This window comes from Lipotes vexillifer, unplaced genomic scaffold (assembly GCF_000442215.2).
Source record: "Lipotes vexillifer unplaced genomic scaffold, Lipotes_vexillifer_v1.1 scaffold1194, whole genome shotgun sequence".
Taxonomy (NCBI): domain Eukaryota; kingdom Metazoa; phylum Chordata; class Mammalia; order Artiodactyla; family Lipotidae; genus Lipotes; species Lipotes vexillifer.
Genome location: NW_006797688.1, coordinates 235,882 through 245,587, shown reverse-complemented (window position 1 = coordinate 245,587; position 9,706 = coordinate 235,882).

The following is a 9,706-nucleotide window of genomic DNA, read 5'->3' as shown; positions in this document are numbered from 1 at the left end:
AACTTTAAAATTTTATTTAAAATTTTGTACCTACCTTAATGTGTTCTTAGAAATACATGAGATGATGTATGTCTCATGACTGTCACCAAGTAGGTATATAATCGATATTAGCTAAAGACATAAAGAAAGGGACTACATAATATTTGATCTTAAGTAGGACTGTGAATTAGTCTGGAAAAAGAAAGGGTTGTGAAGAACTGATTCAGATTAAGAGGAGAGTCAGAGTTCATGAGAACTGATAAGAGAGAAAATAATTGCTTAGCTGCCCCTGAGAAAATTTATTATGGAGAGAGGGAATGCAGAAGAATGCCCTAAGGTGAACTGAAACGTGATAATAGAGGGTGGCCTCTGGTCTATGTTGTGATATATAAGTTACCAAGCTTTGGTTAGACTGAATAGGGTACACAAGCAGAGGGTAGTGCTATATTGATTTAGATAGTACAGAATCACTAAGATGGGCTGCTAACTCATTCCTCTTGTTCTTTTCAAAGATAACTACATTATTGATGGAAAGGACATTTGCATTTGCAGTATTTTATTTTTTAACAAAGGTTCTGATTTATATTATATATATATATATTTACTTTGTTTATCTTATGTATTTACACTTAAAAGATTAACTTATTTCTTATTGTGAGCAATTTTATAATATACTTTAGAAGTATTCCTAGATATTTATATATTAACATTAAATGTAATTCATTTATAATAATTTTAAATTACAAGTTACATTATTCTCTCTGTAAAACTAGCCAGGTGTGTGTGTGTGTGTGCATGTGTGTTTATTCAGTGGCATTTAATATGCAGTGTATGATCTTTACTTTTACAATTTCCAACCACATATTGGGCTAGACCTTTATAAAACATAAAATCTGAAAATAAAAAGTTAAAACATAAATATATTACCTTTTAAAAATGCTACATCTCTAGTTGGTGGGTCAAATTTATTATTTATAATTATTGCAAATCTGTTCTTGGGTGGAGAAAAACAAAATTTTCAATCCTAGCTGCTATTAACTCAGTGTAGTCTCCATTTGGCGATTGCTGATCTGAGCCTTTATCTTAATACTTAAGTCATTTGAAGTATTTTAGAAGGGGAATGCATCCCTTAGACAGTTTGCACATCCTTTGGAAATGAGCTTAGTATTTGATTTTGTTTTCCTGCATTTTACAAATTTAACTGTCACTAGGGATGAATCTTGAAGGGCTACTGAAAGATTCAGCTAAAGATTCTGACTTGATCCATGAAGTTTGTCTTTTTGGATGGAGTCTTCCATCCTACAATTAGCATGTGCTACAATTTATTATCATGTCTCTTATTTTTTTTTTAATATAGAATTGCAAACATGGAATCTGAATGCAATATTTGATTTGAATCCTATAACAACATTAATATTTTATTTCTTTTCCTTAATAGCTACTTAGTGTTAAATATGTTTAGATATGCAAGGTATTAATCCATTTTCTCAGAAACAGGGTGTATACACTTATTTATTTCCAAGACAGTTTCTTCTGGCTGAAATAATACTTGTTTCTCTCCCATTTTAAAGTGTATGTGAGATGGATTAATTTAAAATAGAATTATACCGATAATATGCAAGCCAGTCAACTGTATTTAGTTAAAAATCAGGCAACTATCTATCATGTTAATAAGCATGAATATAGTTGTGTTATTTGGAGAATCCATTGTGTAGCAGTGAAGAACTCAACACGCTTAGATTTTTTGTATTTTAAAAAGTGAATTAACAAAATGGGTTTTTATAACCTGCTTTTATGTTGCCTGATGAATTTAATATATTCCAGAAAAGTTAGTAGACAGTAACCCACTGAATTATACTGCAATTACAGCTGGAGTAAAAAAATTTGTTTCCTTGTTCTTCCTAGCAGAAAATTAAACAATTTCTGTATTCCAAACTGTTACAAATTCAGCTTCCCAGTAGTTTATCCCAGTCTTCAGTGACGTGTGAAATAAACAAGGAACGTTGTTCCTCACAAAGAGGTAGAGGCAATCATTAATAGAACATTTTTGTCTTATATTTGGGAGACATGTAAATCCTGTAATACCAAATTATCTAACAAAATTGTTTCCACATGTAACTATACGATTCAAAATAAAGTAGAAAAATAAATTTAAACTATTATTTAAAGTGTACTTCAAATGTAGAGAGCAGGAAGATACTCCTACTGATCATTTTTAACATTAAAAGATTTTTGAATAGGTAAGATGTGTACATGATTCAAAAATCAAAAGAATATAAAATACATGTTCAGAAGTCTTCTTACTATTCCAACCCTCCATTCCATTCCACTCCACTTTACTGATAAATATTTTTATTAGATTTTCTTATTTTCTCAGTATTTTATGCAAATATATGCAAATATGGATACATTCACTAGCTTCATGTCATAGGAAATAGGTAGCATATACAGTATTTCATCTTGTTTTTTTTTTACTTTAAAGTTTCATTGGAGATCACTCTATCTTGCTCATAAAGACTATACTCATTCTTTTTTTAGACGTATAATATTCCATTGTATAGATGTAGCCTGGGTTATTTAATCAATTTCCCATCAATATACACACAGTTTGTTTCCAGTTGTTTACTGTTACACTGCCTTGATGAGTAACTTCATTCATATATCATTTTAGAATGCATTTTTGTCAGACAAATACCCAAAAGTGGATATCATGGGTCAAAGGATAATTGTAGTCATATTTTGGTAAATAATCTCAGTTTCCCTGAATAGGAATTACACCATTTATCACTCTCACCAGCAATGTATTAGAATGTTTTCCCACAGCCTCACCAACCACGTTTTTTAAACGATTTTGGAATATGATAAGTGAGAAAAAGCAACTCTGTAGTGTGTGTTTTCATTTCTTTTACTGTAAGTGAAAAATCAGAAAACCGTTTTTTTTTGTTTAAAGACCATTTGTATTTGTCTTTCTGAGAATTGCCATTTCATGTTCCTTGCTAATTTTTCTATTGAATTGTTTGTCTTATTATCCTTGATTTCTAGAAGATTGTTATATCTTAAGGAGGTTGGTCTTTTGTCTGTGGTACAAACTGTAAAGATGTTTCAGTATTTTTCATTTGTCTTTTGACTTTGCTTATGATTTTTAAAATAATTTAGTAAAATTTCTTATTACTCTTTTCATTTATGCCTTCTGGATTTTGACTTTTTGGTTAGAAAGTACTACCCAACTACAGACTTATAAAAAATGCACCTATATTTACTTCTGATACTTGTGGGGTTTCTTTTTTCCCGCTTAAATCTGTAATACAATTGGAGTTAATTCTGGTGTATTTTGTGAGAGATAGAACTAAAGATTATCTTTTCCCCTCTAATTGGCTCCCAGTTGTCCAAACAAGATATATTTTAAAAATTTACTTTTACCAGCTGATTTTTTAGATGCCACCTTTATCATATACTAATTTCCATATTTATTCCAGTCTATTTCTGAACTTTTCATCCTATTCCATTGCTTTCTCTATTTATATACAAATATAACGTGGTTTTAATTATTAAGATCTTATGATATACTTTAATAAGGCTAGTATCCCTTAATTGATTTTTAACAATGTTTTACTATCCATTTTTGCCTACTTCTTTTCTCAAATAAACTTTTAACCATTGTTGCTTAATTTTAGAAAACAAAACAAACATAGCAACAAAACTGTTAGTACTAGAGATTTCATTAATTTGTTTTTTATAAATGTTATACAAATTCACTTTAAGAGGAATAGACATCTTTTTTTTGTTGAATCTTCCTAGCTAAAGCATGGTATATATTTTTCCCTTTGTTCAACTCAATTTCAGTCCTTCAGAAAACGTCTGAGTTTCATTTTAGATTTATTTCTCTATATATTCTTTTTGCTGTTGCTGTTTTATAGAGTCTTTTTATTTGATTTTTACATGGATTTTTTTTATGTAGAAGATGTATATTGATTTTTTTTGTCTTTTTTTAACATCTTTATTAGAGTATAATTGCTTTATAATGGTGTGTCAGTTTCTGCTTTATAACAAAGTGAATCAGTTATACATACACATATGTCCCCATATCTCTTGCCTCTTGCATCTCCCTCCCTATCCCACCCCGCTATGTGGTCACAAAGCACCGAGGTGATTTCCCTGTGCTATGCGGCCGCTTCCCACTAGCTATCTATTTTACATTTGGTAGTGTATATATGTCCATGCCACTCTCTCACGTTGTCCCAGCTTACCCTTCCCCCTCCCCATATCCTCAAGTCCATTCTCTAGTAGGTCTGTGTCGTTGTTCCCATCTTGGCCCTAGGTTCTTCATGACCAATTTTTTTTTTTAGATTCCATATATATGTGTTAGCATACAGTATTTGTTTTTCTCTTTCTGACTTACTTCACTCTGTATGACAGACTCTAGGTCCATCCACCTCACTACAAATAACTCAGTTTCATTCCTTTTTATGGCTGAGTAATATTCCATTGTATATATGTGCCACATCTTCTTTATCTATTCATCTGTTGATGGGCACTTAGGTTGCTTCCATGTCTGGCTATTGTAAATTGAGCTGCAGTGAACATTGTGGTACATGACTCGTTTTGAATTGTGGTTTTCTCAGGGTATATGCACCTGTACTCTTAACCATTGAGTTAAAGTGCCTTGACGCTTTATTACTTTTTACAAATTCTCCTCCTGATATCAAGAGTAGATCTGACATTAGTTACTTATGACTCCCATTTCCCCCCATATATGTTATTTTCTTAGGAATTATGGAGCATCAGGCCTTGTGGAGGTAAAAATATATTGTTGCCACAGTAAAAGCATTTTAAGTCCCCAGTATGCAGGTGAGGAGGTATTTTCAGAAAACTCTGCCTCTACCCAGAAATATATGCCTTTGATGTTTTTTTTTCTATTTTATCTTTGTTTTTCTACTTTAAACATGTTTTATAAGGTGGCTGAAGGCTTTTTATCCATGAGACTGAGGTAATATGGCCTCAAACCCAATAGAATCCAGGACACCAACATTTGCAATTACTTCAAAATTTCGAGGAGTAGGGAAGATGGGCCGGTTGGAAAGCACTTGTCAATATATTCTGTCTCTCAGAAAACATGATTTTCTCAACTGTCTGCACCCTCACTGCTATTACTTTTGCAATCTCCATAGTTTACAGCACCTTCTGTAATGATGTTGGCTGCCAAAAAAGTACTCCTTCAACAAAATAAAATGCTTTCTAAGTCTTAGTGATGTTGAAATACAGTCATTTTATACAATAGAAATAAACAGTTCCCTACTAAACTGAGCATACATAGAGAAAACTTCTTTGGAATTGAAAACAAATGGCTAGGAAAGGAATTGCTAAGCAGGCTCCTTTGTCTTCTCAGGATATGTAAATTTAGGAGAAAGAAGTGCTAGCATACTTTAAAACAGTCTCAAGGGGGGAAAAGCAATGGATTAGCATATATTTAGAATCTGCTTTGTACAATAAAGGGTTAAAAATAATTCCAACAGCTTGATTTCTTAGACCAATGTATCTTTTAAAATACTTAATGAATAAGGTTATGGGAGAACCCATTAAAAGGCATCATTTTCATTTTCCTTTCTTTCCCTTAGCATAAAATGAATTTGCTTTCCAGGAGAAAACAAACTCTGGAAAAGTATAGTTTTAACACATTTATTGCATTAAATACCATCACTGGATTACCATCAGTGTTTCCCTTTGACTACTCAGGCATTTAATAGTTTTCCAGGCCAGAGATGGCCCAAATCACTGTGTAGTTTCATTGAAATACAAATAAATGTCAATATCAAAGTAGATGTAGATTCCTTTAATCAATTAAAATTAGCATATACATCAATTAGCATGTGTGAAGCATATGCCAAAAAAAATCAGCTGATATCAGCTAACATTACATACATGGGTCACAGGACCCAAGCAAGAAATATGCATGCTCCATCACCATACCTCAGGATAAACCGCTTATCTCCAGCCTTGACTTCTTTTTCAGGTAGGAAGAAAGAGGCATTAACTTTTTAAAACACTTTCTGTAATGATGATATAAGTCAGACGTACCTGCCACTGGCCATGTTTGCCACTAGTTATTCCCTGCTTAACATTGAAACTAATACAGAGGAAATTTGAGCTTAGATGTGGAGAAAAGGGTAGAATGACCTGAAGGTATTCATTTATCATTTTGATAAAGCCGTATTCATGATTAACAGCCTTATAGGTAGAGAAAAGACATTTTCAAGGAGAAAATAGTAGTTCTGTTAATGGTAGCAGGGGGTGTGATTGAGGTAGATAAAGGTGAAGATGTTCAATTCAGAGACGAATTTGATAATTAAGGTCAGGTGGATGATTTAACATTTCCTAACATGGGAAAATAGAAGCAATCAGAAAAGTTCTATACATGCTTCTACAACCATGATCTTCCATTCTATCCTCATCAAAACCCATATTTCACTTTACATGCTATTAGTATGAATGAATTTTCTCTTCTTTTTAATTAATTAATTTTTTATTTTTATTTCTTTTTGGCTGCATTGGGTCTTTGCACACGGGCTTTTTTCTCTAGTTGTGGCGAGTGGGGGCTACTCTTTGTTGCAGTGCGTGGGCTTCTCATTGCGGTGGCTTCTCTTGTTGCGGAGCATGGGCTCAAGAGCGCAGGCTCAGTAGTTGTGGCACACAGGCTGAGTTGCCCCACGGCATGTGGAATCTTCCTGGACCAGGGCTCGAACCCATGTCCCTTGCATTGGCAGGAGGATTCTTAACCACTGTGCTACCAGGGAAGTCGTCTCTGTTTTTATCAAATGGTAGTCTATATACTTGAACACTGGATCCTGTCAAGGCTTGCCTACACAAGAACTTTATTTTTTATATTATCCTTTTTCTCCTGTATCAGGTGCCAGTAAGCTATGACCTGCAATCCAAATTCTGCCTTTCATCTGTTAGTTAATAAAGTTTTATTGGAACATAGCTACGGCCACTCACATATTATCTATGACTACTTTTGCGCTATAATGACAGAACTTAGTCTCTGTGAAAGAGACCATATGGCCCAGAAAGTCTAAAATATTTAGTATCTGGTTCTTTAGAGAAAATGTTTTCCAACTGATGTCTGACATCCTCAATATTTTTTTCCTCTTGGTTAAATTATTCCAATTAGCAAATAAACATTCTGTAATATTTCTCATTAAAAGTGATAAATCTCCTGACTCTCTTTTACACCTTTAATTACTGTCCCATCTCTCTACTTCCCTTTACAGAAAATATCCTCAAAAAGCTTGTACATATCCTAATTGTTTCCACCTTTTCTTGTCCATTTTTTCTTGAATCCACTGAAGAGTTTGTTTCAACCATTTTATACAAACTGCTCTTTTTTTTTTTTTTTTTTGCGGTAGGCGGGCCTCTCACTGTTGTGGCCTCTCCTGTTGTGGAGCACAGGCTCAGTGGCCATGGCTCATGGGCCCAGCTGCTCCATGGCATGTGGTGTGGGATCTTCCCGGACTGGGGCACGAACCCGTGTCCCCTGCATCGGCAGGCGGACTCTCAACCACTGCGCCACCAGGGAAGCCCTACAAACTGCTCTTTTAAGGTCATCAATAATGTACATGATTCCAGTTTCACTGGCCAGTTTTTAGTCCTCATCTTACTTCATTCATTAGCAACCTTTGACATATCTTTTAATCCAATTGTCTTGGAACATTTATTTGATTCTCCTAATACCTTACAGGCCAGTTATTCTATACTCAGTCACCTTTCCTGGTTCCTCCTTATTTTGATGACTCCTCAACTCGGAAGTACTCCAAGATTCAGTCCACAGACCTTTATCTACAATTATTTCCTTCATAATTTCATCCAGGATCATGAATTTAAATACCATATATTCTATGCACTGATGATTCTAAAAATTATATTTCCAACTCAGACTTCTTCCTCCAATTTCAGACACCTATCTAACTGCCTCAGCATATCTCCTTGGATCATAAATAGGCATCTCACTGTTAATTTGTCCAAAACAGAACTCTTTATGCACATATTCTGATGGCTCCACCTTGCTGGGGCCTATACCTTCACTCAATTCCAAGTGAATGCAGTCTGCCTTTATAGAAACAGATAATTATCTATTTTAAAGCTTCCACTAGAGGTTTCTGTTTCTAGTATGGAGGCGTAAGAGACTAATATGGTGATCATTCCATAAACTCAGCTATGAATTTTAGGCAAAAGGAAACAAACAAATAAATCAAAATACCTGGAGCCCTGGGAACTGCACAAATACAAACAGATTTGTAAAGGGGAATCAAAACTTGGACCAAATGACTAGCACAGAGTGAATTCCCTGTCTTCTACAGCTTTTTCTGAGAGTAATGCCAGTCATGGCACATTGGAGCAGCTAAAACTCCTATAGTAAATCTGAAGCTTTTCTGGTAGGAGAGTAGGCAAGGAACCCTGGAAAGGAGAGATCCAGAGAAGGGAAACCTTAAATTTTGTGTTTAAATTCAGCCCACACCTGTAAAACATGCATGGATAGGGCAAACTAGAAACAGTTTTCACCTTAGGCTAAAAGAATGGAATTGAAACCTCAGCCACTTTTCCCTTCAGTCAGGGCACTTTTCACTTTGGCTCTAGCCAAGTAAACTACCTACTAAAAGAAAAAAAAAAACATATCACTACTCTTCAGAGTAATAGAATCTGGAGGGTCCAAAATCTGATATTCGTAATGGCCATGATATAATCCAAAATTATTTGACATATGAAGAGCCAGGAAGTTTAGATCCAACTTTAAAGGAAAAGGCTATCGACAGATGCCAATCCTGAGATGGGCCAAATGATGGAAATATGTTAATTAGATAAATATTCCAAGTAAAAGCATATATTATTTGATTGGACAAAAAGCAAGACCCAGGGCTTCCCTGGTGGCGCAGTGGTTGAGAGTCCACTTGCCGATGCAGGGGACACGGGTTCGTGCCCCAGTCCGCGAAGATCCCACATGCTGCGGAGCAGCTGGGCCTGTGAGCCATGGCCGCTGAGCCTGTGCGTCCGGAGCCTGTGCTCCGCAACGGGAGAGGCCACAACAGTGAGAGGCCCGCATACCACACACAAAAAAAGCAAGACCCAGCTATACGCTCTTTGTAAGAAATACACCTTAAATATAAATAAAAGATAGATTTTAAATAAATAAAAAGGAAAAGATATATCATGCAGAGTAAATCTAAGATGCCTGGAACTGTAATATTAATATTAGATAAAATAGGCTTTGAAACAAAGCTTGTTCCCAGAAGCAAAAAGGGATATTTCATAAAGATATAATGATCAATTTATCAGGAAGACATAACAGTTATAAATGTGTATGTGCCTAATTACAGAGCCTCAAAATATATAAAATAAAAATTAAGAACACTAAGGAGAAAAAAAAGATACTTCCATGTAAGGAGGTTTTAACTCGTTTTCTCAAAAAAACCCCACAGAATAACTAGTCAAAATTTAGTTAAATCATGGATATTTGGAACAATACTATAAGCCACTGTGACTTAATTTATATTTATAGAACACTATACCAGACTACTGCAGGATATACAATTTTTTTTCAAATGCATAATGTAAATTCACAAAGATAAACCGTATGCTGAGCCATAAAAAGAGCCTCAAAACTTAAATATATTGAAATCATACAGAGTATATTCTTTAACAACATAATTAAACATAATTTAAACATAAATAAATT